Below are 16,330 nucleotides of genomic sequence, written 5' to 3'. Positions count from 1 at the left end.
ATTTATTGTGTCAAGAAAATAACCCAAACCTTTCTGCTATATGTCCCTCACCTTCACCAAGGGATTCCATGACAGTTCCCATTACTACCAGGATGCTTTTCAACGACAGTTCTCAGCTTGCTTTAGTCCATTTCTTCTTTTCTTCTTCCAGTTGCCATTTTTTGTCATAGTCTGCTGATCACATCACAGGTTCCCATGACAATTCTTAGCGGTGCAGCTATCCAAGTAGAGGTTGCTAGGCTGAAACTCCAGAACACAGTCTCCTTTGTAGCAAGGCATTCGCGTTGCCGAGTCCTCCAGAGGGTAGATGCCAGTGCTCGTACTGAAACTCAGGCTTTATGTTTGAACAGTTGTGAAGCTGTAAGGAGTGGTGCTATGTTTTTATAGATCACAGAAAGGAATAAAAGTGTATCTAGCAAGTGACTTGGTCTTTTCATCAACAACTGCATTATTCCCTGGGGTAGCTATTCCACTCCTTGAAGCAGCGGAGATGTAAATAGCTAAGGTAACAGGTCTTCTACCAAAAAACCTGGGAATTTCTGTTAGAGAATCACTATACCAATGTTGTTATTAATATTAGTCTTAATTGCACTGTACAAGCCTTAATCGCTCATGTAGCTCTAATCAAAGATCAGTGCGTAGGAAGGAGCTGTACAAGGGAGAAAAAGCATATTGTCTACCTATGGTGTTTGCGGTCTTTAGATCAACTAGGAGTCACTGGTGAGTTTTGACAGAATCACAGAATGTTAGGGGTTGGAAGTGACCTCTGTGGGTCATCTCGTCCAACCCCCCCTGCCGAAGCGGCGTCACCTAGATCAGGCTGCACAGGACCTTGTCCAGGCAGGTTTTCCCAGTGTAAAGACATAGATGCTGAATTTAAAATGGCATTTATAAAGCTATGTAAAAAGAGCTTTCCCTGTAGCCATTACAAAACCGGAGGAATGGGTAGTCTGGGACAAAATAGGTTTTAAGGAAGGATTTAAAACTGATAATAGAATTCCTTCACAAATGTTTAGAGTGACTTTTTCAGCAGAGGGTGTGAAGAGTAGAAGCGTTGATATGAAAAACAGATGATCAATAATAATACAAACTTCAGGGCTGATATCTTGTTCAAATCACAACTCTTACAGGAACAGGATAAAGTAAATGACTTTTTAAAGCCTCGCACAAAAATCTTGCTTCAGGTATATGAAGGATCAAGCCACACATCATGGAAGGAATGATAAAACCAAAGCAAGGTGCCAAACGCAACAACTTGAATAGTGAAGTCTGCTTGGACTGAGAACCCCGGTGGGTGGGGCAGTTGATTAGTATCAACGGGTAGAAGCAACCACAATTCATGTGTAATTATTTTTAACTCTCAATGATGTTATAGTAGTCAGATACCAGCAAAATTTGTCAAAGTCTGACATAGGAATGATAACCTGATGAATAGAAAATGTGTGAATTTTCTAAATTCGAAGTTATTCCCTTCTTTAAAAATATGTGTTTCTTCACAGGGCACTGTCATGATTCTGAGTCTAGCTAGTTTTGCAGGATTAAAGATTCAAAGCTCTTGATTTTCACAGCATCTGTGTATGACAAGAATTTTTATAATGGTTAGGTGGTGTGAGGTCAAAAAGGAAGACCATCTAAGCCGTGAAACACAGGGCACTGCATGAACCAGGATAATTAACATACAGAAATTGTGTTATGTTTGATTCCATTTAGCAGGGGTGAAAATAGCCTTGATCGACTGTGTAGTCAAAATAGGGACCTTTAAACATGAAGCATTAGGAAGAAATGGAATATTGAGTAAACACTGAAGCAACAGCTTGATAATTTTTAGGCTTTGTGGACTGCTAAATCAACTACTTTATCTATGCTAATTCAATAGGTTCATTTCCACCAACAGAAAAAGGAAACTACTGAAATCAATGGAACTATGGGATTATAATTTAATGTAACAAATATAGGCCAGCTGAGGTCAGCTTCTGCATTTCATCTGGAAACTGCTGGATTCAAAAAGAGTTACAGAATCCGGACCAACTTTTGTGTGAGAACTCCAGGCCTCTTGCTCGTCTTTCTTCAATAACCATCCAAAATGCTGACCGAATAAGGTTGAATTCCTATAGTGAGAAAAAAAAATCATATATAATTAAAGGCTGTATGGAGACACAAAGGGGCAAAAATACAGGGTTTAGATTACGTAGACCACCTTAATTTTGGCACAAGAAATATCTGTATATGTAATTTCAGAAGGGTTAGGCAGTGTATGTTACTGATACGAATATTCCAAATGGGATTTTTTAAAAATAAAAACAGACTAAAAGGCCTCCAACACTTGATAAGCAGAACTATTTACAGGTAACAGGTGATTACTATCTTTTATTTATGTGTGCATTATAGGATGATGTGAAAGAAGTAATATTCTATTACTCAGAGAGATGTTGATAAACAAATTACTAAAATGAAAGCAGAGCTTAGCAATATGTGGAAAGGAATTGCTATTCCACAGGCAGAACAAGAAACAGTTTCAGTGATTTATAAATTATATGTAAGTTTTTTCTATTATTTAACTTTCTTACAGGAAAAAAAACATATACTTCTTGGCTGTAATAAATGGTCTCCTCCACCCATCACAGTGTTAGGGGAAAAACTGGTCTTAGGCATTTTCAGAATTTTTTAGCAGTTTTCAGATTTCAGGGTTTCAGTTATAGATTTTTTTTTCCCCATCATGGACGTGCCCCATTAATCAACTACACATTTTAATTTTGGGCCAGAAGTGATCCCAATAATTTTTCATTTGGTAAGACGTAATTCTTGCAGTACTACTTCCAAACTATATCTGAACAACGAGCTGTGCATGTGGAAGAAACTTCAGCTTCTTGCACAGAGAGAGTTTCTCAAGGACTGTAGGCTATGCAAACTGAGATGTATTGCAATTCCATTTTTTTAGTATTGCTTTAAAAAGCAATTAGTGGTAATATAATTTAGCCACCACTGAAAGCTACTATAGTATCTATACTGATAAACTGATTCACTCGCTGTTTACCTCCAGGGTTTTAGCTTCTAGATTATTGTACTATAAACAAGTCGTTTAATTCCCAGGATCTAGCATGGGGGGAGGCCAGCTAGTTTTCCTTGCTAGGAAATTCAAGAATAGGCCAAATGAGAGGTGTATTCAAAAGAAAAAAAAAAAAAAAAAGAAATAAAAAAGAGGAAGAATATTTAAAAAATCAAAAAGAAAAAAGAAAGAACCCTCCCCATTGAAAGAACTGTTTGATTTTTAATTAGATAGATTTTAAGTAGATGTCTCCATTTGGCTAAGAAAGAGTGATTTGATTTAGGAATGAGAGATCCTCACATACATCTAGGGTGATTGCGTCATGGTGAACATGAATGTGAGTCAGGAAAGAAAGATCAGGGTTAAGTAGCATCAGTCCCAAAAGTCTCAGTGAGGACTGATGACCATGCAAACAGCATCTTTCCTATTATAGTTCATATTTTATGAAAGAAATGTGACCCTACTGCACTTTGTGAGGGACTCACATATCATTTCAGGAGTGCCAGAATTTCAGTCGTATATTTTGAGATGGATGCATAAACCCAGTGTGACAACCTGCAAGTGCTTGTCAATACGGTAACACCACTGTGTTACTTGGGATGGTTGTTTGGAAACAGAGGATGGGGCTGTCACATCTGCATTTTGACATAAAGAGTAATAAAGCTCACCTTTTTATCACTCCTTACTCCAGTGTAGTTGTAGTTGTAAGAAAGGAGACACCCATTCAATATTCCCTGTTGTAGAAAGGGAAGGTTTTATGAGAGGTGGGAATAGGACATTGGCCTCATGATTCACCAACCAGACTAGTTGAGGTAAGATATTTTTCTTTTAAAAAAAAGCTAAGTAATTTAGTCCTCACTGTGAAAAAGGAAAGCTGTCACACAGGCAGCGTTCTTGCTAAGCAATAATTAAATCCTTCTTTTCTTCCTGGAGTGGTGCCTTCTTGGGGAATAGCTCCTATGAAGGTGATAGCTCCTGGTAGCTCCTCTGCCGCTAACGGGTGCTGCCCATCTGAGTCTCATCTTGCCCAGTGCTAGACTGCTTTGGCAATAAACAGGGACAGATCTCGACTTGCCTCAACTTTGGTGGGAGCTGAGGGTTCGTACGGGGTGCTCTCAGCACCTCACTTTCAGATCCTATTGCATTTTTACTGCCATCCAGCAGTCTCCATGGCAACCCTCACTGCAGCACAGTCTCTCATGTGTTGCATATGTGCAGCACAAGTTCTCTTTACCTCCTGCTTTTAAACACCTTGTTTGGTTTTGGAGGTTTTCTTTGGTTGGGTTTCCCGCCCTATCCCTCCCCCCCACCCCCCCAAAATAATATATGTAATGAGCCTGCTGTGTTGCCAGATGAACACTTTAGTACCTTTCCAATAGTCCTTTTTGGGTCTAAATCATGCACTAATATTCAAGTGTCTTTCCTACACTGTTTCCCGTGGTTAGTTTATAAATGCATATTGGTAGTTCTAATGGTACCTCACTGGTGTTTGCACTGCTAAATCTGCATGCAAGCAAAGGACAATTAGGAAGTATGCAGTCATGCATGATCATTCTTGGAGTCATTGTACAATATTTATGCTTCTTTATGCTTCATCTGTTCTGAATTAGATGGCTATTTCAGCTGGAGCCCTGTTGAAAGCCTTGTGCAAAGGGCAAGGCTGTTATTGTGCAGTTTATTCAGGAGAGCATGAGTTTTGCAATACTGTTGACAAACTCCAAACCTTCATGAACTGTATCTGCGTGAATACAGTTTACCCAGTACCTACGGTGGACTGTCCAGGATTAAAAGAATATCATAGGGCAGCCTGAAGCAACCAACATCTGCTTTTGGACATCTCATATTAGCAGTGACATTGCCCACAGGAAATCGCTGCTTTTCTGCTGGTGGAACTTTGTCTCTCTGATTCCTAAGAAGTCCTCCTGCAAAAGCAGAAAAGGAAAAGAAGAGGAAAAAGACCAAGAAGTAGTATAAGAAAAAGAAAAAGTAGTAGAAAAAGAAGAAAAAAGAAAATAAAAAGGAACAAGAGAAAGAAAAAGAAAAATACTTCAGAGAGCTAAAAAGCCAATTGACAAATGACTAATGGAGAGTCCTTGGAAAGCAAATGAAAAGTTACATCGATGTTACTACACTACTTCCAAGAGCACATTTAAAGGAACTCAACTGAAGTGTGTAGACCAAGCGTTTAACCTAGCCTGACCTTCTTGAAACCAGTCCATCTCTTTCCTTCTCTGATCTCTTGATCTTGTCTGAGTGTTGAGAATATTGTTTCCAGGAACACATAAAGGGGAAAGATCCACAAGTGGACAGTGACATTCAAGGACTTAAAAGAACTGGATATTTCTAAGCTTTTTGTGATGTCAAGTAAAACATTTACTCTGTGTTAAGCACCCCTATAGCTTAAGCACAGTGGCTATTGCTAAACCCATTTTTATGCAAAGGAACCTAATTCTTCTGATGTACAGGATAAAAATCATAAATAACTAACTCAGATATTTCAATCCCACACAGATATTTTGAGTCATTGTGAGCCTTTCTGAGGATCTAGTCTGAAATAGTTTGGCCAATAATACTTAAGAATCCTTACTAGAAAAGGAGACTGAGCCCAGATCTCTGACACCAACTAAGCAGTCACCTTCTGTTTCTACATTATGCAGAAAAAACATATTAATCCTAAAGCTACGTGAAGTGACACTGGCTGCAGCCTTTACCGAAGTGTGTCCATGGGAAGCATTTTCCAAATAAGTAAACACAGCAATGGTGTGGAAAGCTACTTTTGCTGTTAATGGAGAACGTGAGATGAAAGAGTATCTGGCAAAGAAAGATGAGAAAGAACTGAATGTTCATTCTATTCTCACTGCTAAGGAAGGCTTGATACTTTGCAAAAAGGTCATATTCAGGAATTTAGTGAACTGTTTGCAAGAAATAAAGCAACAATGGCAAAAATCTTGAAAAGGACAACTTACTCTTTTACCTTTTTTGATTCTGTCCCTAAAGGTAAAAGATGTCTGTACAAATTAGTTATTAGTGAACATGATATAGGAAAAAGTAAACTGTAGATGCAGAAGAATAAAGCCAGAAGACAGATAAAGCAAAATAATTTAACATTTATAGAAATTTGCTGAAGAATTTTTCCTTTTGTTTGTTTTCCTGAAAAGTCATTGTGTGTCTTATGACAGTCAAGTAGTATAAATGTCTGGTTCAATGGTAAGATCCTCGACTGACCACACGGAATGTGGTTTTTTTAATTACTGGAATTTCTTTTGCAATGAGACAACCAGTTTCTTACGAAATGAAAGCTGGGTGCAATTCTCAGGTGGAGCACTCGGGAGCTCTGCTGTACTGAAAAAAATACATTGCTGTACTGAAAAAAAAATACGTTGCTATCCTAAAAGGTCTTGCATCCTCAGTTTGGCAGACTGGCATAGCTCTCACGTTATTCCATGTATCTGAACTGGAAAAACAGCTTAAATCTCTGTTTTAGCAGAAACAGTCTAGAGCAAAAGTCATATCAGATCTAGGCAATACAGTGAATGGGATCTGGAGGATAACTCAGCTGATTGAATTCAGGTAACTAGCACAGGGTAAGCCGAATGGATTTCGAGATGCTACTGACTCTATTGATTAGGTCTTCACGGAATATAAATGAGAGCTTAGAGAGCTGCAGTGCCTGCAGACATTGGCATGCAGGTATTTGAATTTTGGCATCATTAATTTGGAGCTGAATTCCACCTAGGCACTCTCCCCTGCAGAGCAATAGACCCAAACCACAGGGTCGCAAATCATTCTGCATCTCTTAGTGGGAGGCATGTGTATGCCTTTACCTCTGCTCCATGGTCACTGCTCGTGGAGCAGTTTTGTCATAAACACTTTAAACAGCTCCAAGCTGTAATGGTTCTCTCCCTGCAAAGCATTTAAATTCTCATAATGAGAAAATTTGTTTCTTTTTCTGTTCTTTAGGGATTTCCTATGAAAAATCGTGAAGTATTATTTTGGCATGACTGGGTTAGATCTACAAAAACAAAATGAACACCTAAAGTTGTAGAAAGAGATCTGTGATCTGTAACTTTGTTCTTAGAATGAAAACAAGTTTTGTCTCACATCAGTAACCTTTGTTTAGGCAGGAGACAGAGCTTCCTGTGTGAGCTAAGGGTCATCAAAGTCATTATCAACTTGTGCTTTATATCAAGTTAACACCTTGGACTGCTTTCACCGACACAGCAGGCTAAATATTTTCTAAGAGAAAGAAAATAATGAAGAAAAGAAATGGAAAGAAATGTCTTCAAACTGAACCTTAGGAAACAAAGCATTCCACAGTGCACACACAGTTTTTCCTGAGGAGAAAGGAGAATAATAAAAATGAACTGCAAATGATGTGCTTTATTCAGGTTGCTAATTCTTGAGTCTTAATCCAAGGGTTTATCTAGACCAATGCTACAGTAGAAAGCAAAAAGATTGAAGAGTGATGAAGAAAGTTAATCACTCCATTTAAGTAGGCTCGCTCCTGCTGAATGGTGTGCTACGTCCTTTAAGGCTTCCTCTCTAATCAAAGAACAGAAAAAGCCTTTTTAGGTGCATGATTCAAAGCACTTACGGTAGATTTTTGCTTTGAATTGTACTGTGAAAGAGCCTGTCTCAATGGGCAGAAGCACGAGGAACTGGTCCCCGAACATGACTGTCTGAGCTGGATGTCACTGGATAGTACAAAGATGCTCCAGTGACAGCATGAAGTAAAACTTCCTCACTGATGAATGACACAAACTGTTATCCAATTTTCCTGAGGTGAGTGGCTAACGTATTAAATTATAGCACTGTTGGATATCTGCCCTGTGTGGTGCCATATACTTATTCTTTTGTTTCAGGACAGATAGTGTAGTTATTGCAGATGAGTAAGCAGTCTTTAAGTGCCAGAGGCTAAAGAGATTTTGCCTTAGGATAAAATATAGGAATTATTTAAGAACTGAAAAGTATTGTAAATTTAATAACAATCATGAATAAATTAAAATAGCCTAATTAAAAAATAACAGAATGATAGGTTCTGTAAGAAAAGCCTGACTGTTGGAAAGTGTCCTGGTCATATGGAACCACTTAACTTCTCACATCACAGTGCCCACCCTGCAGGTGATATCTATATCATTTTTTTCAGTTGTGATAACATAGTGACTTTGTTTTGCATCATCCTGTCTCAGGAAATGCCACGGGTATCTAGTTCAGTTTGAATTATGTATGTGTTATACTCCATTGCTTCACCTTTCTCTTTATGGCAGTCAACTGCAATCACAAATAAGCAGGAACAAACAGAAACCCCAGGTTTGTCTTCTGCTTCTCAGGATCTTCCTCCCTTAATGACCACAGATGCCATTCCAGGAATTTGCTCCTCTTGTCTCATACGACCGTTTCTCCATTAATCATAATTATCTTCTCCAAGCTCTGTTTCTGACTTCGTCTCTTCTAGGTGCTTATTTACTCTGTTTTGCTGAGATGTAGAGCTTCACTTTTTGTTGGGTTCATTACTCAGAATCCTTTAGTACTCTGGCAATCAGTGTAAAATGATGTATTGTTGATCACACAGCTTAATAAAGTCCAGTTGTTTGGTAGCTGAAATCCAGAGAGAGTTGTGTTTCTTTCTGTACCAATGTATTTGGCCATTTCCTAATATTGCATCTTACATTATCCTACATTTTTTTTGCCTTCTATCATGTGTTTCTCATGTATCTGCCATTTACTTGCATTCTGCCATCACACTTATTACATATTCTTGCCCAGTTATTAAAGCTCTCAGCCTTGAAAGCGCCCACGTACCATCTGTGAATCAGCTGAATTTGGTGCTCCTTTCATGATAGTGTGCACTCAGCAGCAGCTAGACCGTAACCTGCTTTCTTGTACTTGGCCCAAGGTTAGAAGCAGAGTCGTCTTCTCTTTCACTTGGAAATAGATTTTACCTATCCATAGGTGCAACTGATGTGGCTCATTTCAGACTCAAGTTCACCTATGAACAACATTTATAAAGGCAAAGCAGATATGTGATATTCGAACATGTAACTAAAGTGTTACGGCTGGCAGGCAAGGTTTTAATATTCCAGCATGCAAGTGGTTGCATAAGTTTAAAATTTAATGGCTTTTTGTTAATTCATTTTTGTGTGCTGACATGTTAAGTGTTTTTCTTGATTTTTTTTTTTCCTGTACTTTAGTCTCATTCTAGAATTTCCAGCAACTTCCACTGGGAAGAAATAGATATCCGCACACATATGTATATAAATATTTATGTATTTATCAATAAGTATTTTCTATGGAGGATCATGTCTGAAGAAAACAGAAAAAAGCAATCAGACAAACAAAACCCCAAAAAGGAGAAGACATATTACTACTAAATACAAAGAAACCGTGTTATTAAAAGAAGAGTTGTGATCTCTCCTTAGCTAAAAAGCTGAAAGAAAAAATTGTGTGTACTTCACACAATAAAAACTGAATAGTTCCAAATACATAAACCTCAGCAGATTCAAAATACAGTGAAATCTCACATTCTGTAAAAATCTGCAGCGAGAAACAAGGTATTGAAGTGAGAGAATGACCTTTCAGTTGTCTCAAGGACAAGAGACTGTCTTCAGCACAAGTCTCTGCTTCTCAGGCAGATGAGCATGGGCTCTCTGTAGCACAAGCTGGATTTCCTGAAGGGCCTTCATTTGCACCAGCTCTCCACGAGATGAACGCAGACTAGTGGGCAAGACTGCTCAAGAGACTAGTAAGAAATATATTTACCGTAAGATGATGTCCTCCATGGTAATTACAAGTCTGCCTTTTAGGAATAAGTTAGATACACCTGCTGGGAGGTAAAATTTTCTATCACTGGTGAATAATTCTCTCATACGATACCTACTCCTTCAAATTAAAAAGTAAACAATTTAAGCTAAGGAACAGAGTATTCCTAAGCTGATCACAGGACAAGCGGCAATGGGCACAAACTGAGGCACAGGAAGTTCCGTCTGAACATGAGGAAGAACTTCTTCCCACTGAGGGTGATGGAGCACTGGAACAGGCTGCCCAGGAAGGTTGTGGAGTCTCCTTCTCTGGAGATATTCAAGACCCGCCTGGACAAGGTCCTGTGCAGCTTGCTGTAGGTGACCCTGCTTCGGCAGGAGGGTTGGACTAGATGACCCACAGAGGTCCCTTCCAACCCCTACTATTCTGTGATTCTGTGATGCTGTGATTATGCTTCTATACCAAGTATTCTGCTCCTTGGGGCTGTTTTTTTGTTTTTATTTGTTATTAGCTTCGTAGTTGGTATTTTTAAAAGTTGTATGTTAACATATGTGGGGCTAAATAAATCCATATATACACACAATAGACAGTTATTGAAGTAATGTAACATATATAGTACTTAGTACAGGCACTAACTTATCCATCTAGAGCTCATTCCACTTTTACTGGAAAATAAACTACTAAAAATACGGTGTTTTAACTCTTTAACCCCTTTTTGATATGTATTTAATCCCATTATAATACATTTTTACTGGAAAATATACAGTGATTAATATTTTGCTACAACTCCTCCCTAATGTCATATTCCCTAACAAAATTCGTTGTTCATCATTTCTCTGAAACAATCACAGTCTTCCAGTATGTAGGTGTACTACCCAAATGGGGTATGGTCTTTTGGCTGGATTTTCTCTTTTCTTTCTTTCATTTCTTGCAGGCAGAGAAATGGAAGGCTGACAAGGAGCCAGCTATAAATCATTCATTTTCAAAATTATGACAACTCTCTGGAACTGAGGAAATTATTATTGCAGGTTTTGGATGTGGTCTAAATTAGGCCACAGGCTATGATTTCCTCTGTGACCCTACAACACCTGAAAACCGCACATTCCTGCCATTATTTTCTTACTACTCTGATAATTCCGTCTTTTCCAGTGTTCCCAGTTGGAAGGTGATAGCTTGAAGGGCACAAAGGGCAGCAGAAAAGATCAAAATTGTAGACTTTGATTTTACAGGAGTTATTAGGTTCTGTGTTTTCTCCAGTTCTGCTGATAAAGCCGCAGAACTTTCTAAGTAATTTCTACCAAATCCAGAACAGGGTGTTTCACTGTTTTTTTTCCTCCATTCGGTAGATATTTTTCTAGCACAGGCAGAAGAACTTGTCAGTGGAGATTCCTTCTTCCCCTTCTCTTGACACCAGTTCCTCTGGGACAGGATTGCCTTAAACAATGTCAGGCAGGCAGGGTTGCTGTAAGGAAAGCAGCGACTTGTGCTGTTACTTACCTTTCTGGAAAGCCACTACCAAAGCCTACAGCAGCAAAAAATGGACTTCACAAGGAGCTTTAAAAAATATAGTGAGCTGAATCTTAAGAGCTAAGCATGGTTTGAGCCACTGCGGTACTTCCAACAGCAAGATAGGAATTTATGGGATAAGGGAAAATGATTCTTTTCGATGACCCAGGCTAGTACAGATGAGACCTCTCGTTGTGAGAAGCTGATTCATTTTCTGTTCCTTTCACTAGATATTAACCCCCTTTTTTTCAGGTAGTGACACTGGCTGTGCTGAAATGTCTGCATGACCCTGTTAAACGTATGTGAACTGGCTTTTTTAATAAAGTAGATGCCAGGTTTTGCCAGCTGTGGACGCACCAGCTGCCTCCTCAGGAAGGGCCCCCACTACTCCTCCCAGCTCCTGTTAACTAGCCTTAGCCTGAGTTAGTCCGATTTTAGTTTCCAGCTCCTGGATTTTGTTATGCCTATGGTTTTTATGCTGTGGAAACATTTAGTAAAAGAGGTCTTCCCCTGCATAGGGACTTAGAGAAAATCGTAAATTGTCTTCCTGTCTTTCCCTGAAGCGGATAAAGTAGACTGCGCTCCTGTGATCTCTGTCTGTGAGACATATGTTGAAGAATACAGGACAGCTTTATACAGCTTCTCAGAAATGCCTCCGATTTTTTCAAAGGTTAGACACCCAAACTGAGCATGGTATTCCAGTAACGGCTAACTGACGTTTTCTGCAGACGTGTCCCGCTTCCTACCTCACTCTTGTGGGTGCCTGTTCAAACCTTGCACTGACATCGCACTTAGCATTCCCGTTCAGCTGAGGTGCTTCAGATGAGATGGGACAAAACATTAGTAAGTGTATTGAATAGATTGCATCTGTACTGCAAAGAGCTGAAAGGAATTTCTGGTGTGCTAGTTAGTTTTATATTAAAGCATTTATGCGTAAGCAGTAAAGCCATGGTAGTACAGAGGTACTGAATTCCTTCTCTCCCCCCTCATGCACACAGCATGCTAGCATTGGTGCTGCTTTACAGAATTCCAGTGACGTATGGAGATGAGTACGCTCTACTCAGTGCCTATCACGCATTTGCGTTTTGCTTGCTGTGAGGGCGATATAAACTGCTATTTGAATCCTGGCTACCTAAAAGCGGTGTTATTTGAGCTTGGAGGAGGAAGGGTTGTGGTTGGAAGCTCTCCACCCTAAAGTAGAAGAAAGCATCTCTCTTGCAAACGAATAGGCTAAGGGAAATGGTTACATTCCTGTCATCTAACTCATCTAACCCTACTGCTCACCATGTAATTACTTTGATTCTTGCTTCAGGCCACTACTGCTCTTTCAGTGCCTCTCTGCAGCTGTTGAACTCCTGCTGCACTTGCTCTATTATAATTCTTCTTTTTTTTTCAAATACCAGCAATAACTAGCCTATTATGTTAACGCTGATTTCATCTGATGGGCAGCTCAATGTGAAACACAGAAGCTCTGTAATTCTTGCTGCCGTATGACGGCAGAGACGTGGGTATATCTGTAACGGCTAAGGTTTGTGTTGTATTTACAACCTGTCAAAATACAGGTGACAGAGACAGGAGAGACTATTATTTTTCCTATAACTATAGAGTTTGGAAAGTTTTATACAGGATTTCTATAAATTATCCACTAACTGATAATGCCACATGTGGAAGAGTCCAATATTTATCTTTATAATATAGTCTAAAACTTAATATAGCATACAAAGATATGTGAAGTGAACAAGGCAACCTTAATTAAGGGAAAGAAATTTTAGGTTGCATATCACAAACCCACACTTAATTGTGAAAATTACTAGCTTGCTTTAAACTTCAGTACCTCTTATAATCAAGATGATCAATGATTCAAAACATCTCCTGTAATTTTGCATACACTGTCCTTTAGATTTCAGCAAACAGAGCAATTTTACTCACAAGATTCATGCATATAGACACAGCTATCCATTTCCATGGACAAACGAGTTCTGCATGAAAATGTTATTCTGTATGTGCTCTTGTTTATGTCCCTGGTGGGTTGAGGTCAGACAGAATTATTCATGAAAGCTGTTTTCGGTGGCTTTAAGTTTATCTCTTTCCATTAACTATTCAAGGAACTTGGGTCTTCTGAAAGACACTTAAATTAACTTTCAAAAGTAGCTTAATACAGATAAAACAAACATCCTGGCTGTCAAATTTAGTTATGAATACATAGTTTTCCAGTGACGTGGGTTTTTTAGATCTGGATCTGCGATCTGGAAGTTAAATGAGCTACACAACAGCAAATTTCATGATAATCGCTATCAGTTTTATGGTTTGAATGAACTTTTTCTATGTTAATTGTGGTTACATGCTGGTGAAAATGATGCAAACATTTAGGAACACGTTGTTCAATATACTCTGGCTGCTCCACAAAACCATAATTAACATGAAGCGATCAATAACCCAGGTGAATGTTTAATTCACTTTTCATAGCTGAAAGAGTGCAAAGGAGCCAGTGCTTCTTAAAACACTCTCAAAACAGAGACACAAAAATAGGCAGATCCAGTTGCTATAAATCAAACATAACCTCAGGAGGGCAGAAAGCAACATTGCCTACAGGCAGGACACTTCTGCTCGAATCTTTTACCCAGCCTGGGGCAAGTCACTTCGTTTGCTTTGCTTCATTTCCCATATGCAGAGCACTATAAACATGAGCTGTCTGTTTTGTTAGGATTTAAGTTCTAAGCAGGCACTGTAAATGTTTAAGTTAGGAGGGGACTTCTGTGTGCTGTTATGAGCCCTTTGCCCTGGACTAAGCTCTTACAGTATAGTCAGGAACATACGGATCTTCACTTAGAGTGCTTCAAGGTCAATATATAAGATGTGCCATATGAAAGCTACATACAATTACCCTTAACCTCTACATTCTCAAAAAAGTGGGTGAAGCCTTCTGTTTTCAATGTGACCGTCATGGGTTATTTCTACTGGTGAAATGTCTGACACATTTTAAAGAATTTTTAACAGTCAGCTAAGTTATCACCTCCTTATCTAACTAGCAAATAACTGACCTGGTAAATTTTTCATATGGTCCTTTTTGGTGCAAAAGAGGGTACGTTCTTTAAAATGTGGTTGAATGTCCTCCAGGAGCAAATGAATACAGGGTATTGCCAAATAACTGAGTAGGAATGGCTTCCTGAAATGTAGCTGATGTTTTGTACATGACATGTATTGCTTTAAACGCAGTTATAGTGTCATTCTCACTTTTTCTATTCCTTTTTCTTTAAAAAAAAGAGAAAGGAAAGGATTTTTATTTATTGAAAGTACACTGGTGATGTGAAGCAATCAGTAGACACCAGAGTCGTGTTTATAAAAGTAGCTGTCTAATCATCTTTGCTTGCCAATGTATTTACTGTAAAGAAATATATTTCATTTAAAAAGAGCAATTAACTTGTGCAACCACTATATACAGTAAGACATTGATTCTGCTCTGTACTACATTGCTATTAGACTCTAGCTGAATGCAATATCTAACCAAAGGCTGACATATAACAGAATAAGAAAATATTTTTATTTCAGAAGAATCTGAACATCTTTCAATTTCCAAATGATTAGAGCAAAGATGCTCACTGTAAGAAAGCGACACCATTAGTCATACATTTTATTTGATTGCATTTCTTAATAACTGACTTTGAAGTGTCTGGGTTTCCCTTTTCTAGTGAACGTAGAGATGATTTAGGCTCAGATATGACTCGATGTTGTTGCTGTTCACGAACACACCAATATTAAGCCACCAAAGTCTTATTGATTTCAGCTGACAAATCAGGCAGAAGAAATACGTAATGAGAAACAGTGTTAAATTTTATGACTATGAAATCCTCTCATAAAAATTTAAAGGCCAAAAAATATAAGGGTCAATGGGTGTCATTAATTTTATCTTCATCTGCTGCATTGTATTCGTTAGTATTAGCAGGAAGGTCTAGCAGTTACTGGCCAGAAATGAGCAGAATGAGTAAACAATATAAATCTTTACCTATCTGTATCTGTGAACTGTAAGCTCTCTTTTCCTTTTATATAGATATACACACGTAGGCATATACAAGTGTCACAAAGTTTTTTCACTTGGAAATCTCCATATCTGTCACTTCAGCAAATTCAGTGCCAGAAAAAGCATCTCCGTTCCTTGCAATCTGATGTTCAGGATTTCTTGGATGTTTGAAACCAACAGTCACAGCCTTCACCCAAAACCTGGCTCCTGCATCTGTCACAAGAAAGGCCTGTTGGGCAACATTCACCCACAACTCAGTCATCAGACCTACTGTAGATTCTAACGGTGAGAGAACAAGGACCATTTCAAACCATTTACTGTCCAGGAGGACTGCATCCTACCTGCCTAGATGTTCTTGCAGTGAATATGTTGGTGTATTACCTACAGCAGCCACCAGCTCCATTATACTGGCTGCTTCTCCTCACAGGGTCTGCAGAAAGCCAAGGTCTGACAGCCCTGGGTAGGAGACAGTGAGGGTGAATTGCTTTTTTGCCTCTCTTAACTTTAGACTTTGTGGTTGTTGAAATACGTGCATTGGGTGTGTAGAGGAGATGAGGTGAAAACCAACCCCATAGGTGTAGCCTCAGCCTGCCACATTGCTTAGGCACCTCAAGCAGGAGTGTCCATTTTCAGCAGATTTTTTATGATGTAAAAAAGATATGACTGCTTCTCTGTTGAGCTGGATAGAAAGTGTTTGGCTTTTCTTTTTGTTTCAGTAATGTCTCTGATTACTGCTGGAAAACTTTTTGCAAAGACAAACTGTTCATTCAAAAAATGAAATGCGACAATCTGTCTGCTGTTTCTTTTAATAATTATTGGGAGGAAAATTATTTTTATCTTCACATATAAATATTCTTCCCACTCTTGAGATCCACCAGTCTTACAGACTTTTTAACTTCACTCAAATACCATTCCAAGAATAGAAATGGTTCTTAATTGCTGGGACACATTCAAATACATCTTTTGAAAAGAAGTGGGAAGAAAAGAAAGGGTAGCTAAGA

At 38.7% G+C, this 16,330-nt stretch overlaps 1 long non-coding RNA gene across 1 annotated transcript in view; it reads right to left on the bottom strand.

Moving 5' to 3' along the window:
• Nucleotides 1-2,024: 2,024 nt before the first annotated feature.
• Nucleotides 2,025-16,330, bottom strand: part of LOC142361360 (uncharacterized) — a 28,598-nt gene continuing 14,292 nt past the window's right edge. Inside the window, exons 2-4 of the long non-coding RNA XR_012763943.1 lie at nt 4,815-4,968; nt 3,715-3,780; nt 2,025-2,108 (exon numbers count right to left, since the gene is read on the bottom strand). This is a non-coding gene — a long non-coding RNA (uncharacterized LOC142361360). The remainder of the gene's footprint in view (nt 2,109-3,714; nt 3,781-4,814; nt 4,969-16,330) is intronic.

The sequence above is a fragment of the Opisthocomus hoazin genome, chromosome 5 (genome assembly GCF_030867145.1).
Source record: "Opisthocomus hoazin isolate bOpiHoa1 chromosome 5, bOpiHoa1.hap1, whole genome shotgun sequence".
Classification (NCBI taxonomy): domain Eukaryota; kingdom Metazoa; phylum Chordata; class Aves; order Opisthocomiformes; family Opisthocomidae; genus Opisthocomus; species Opisthocomus hoazin.
The sequence above is the reverse complement of the archived record's forward strand: the minus strand, read 5'-3'. Positions and strand labels throughout refer to the sequence as shown.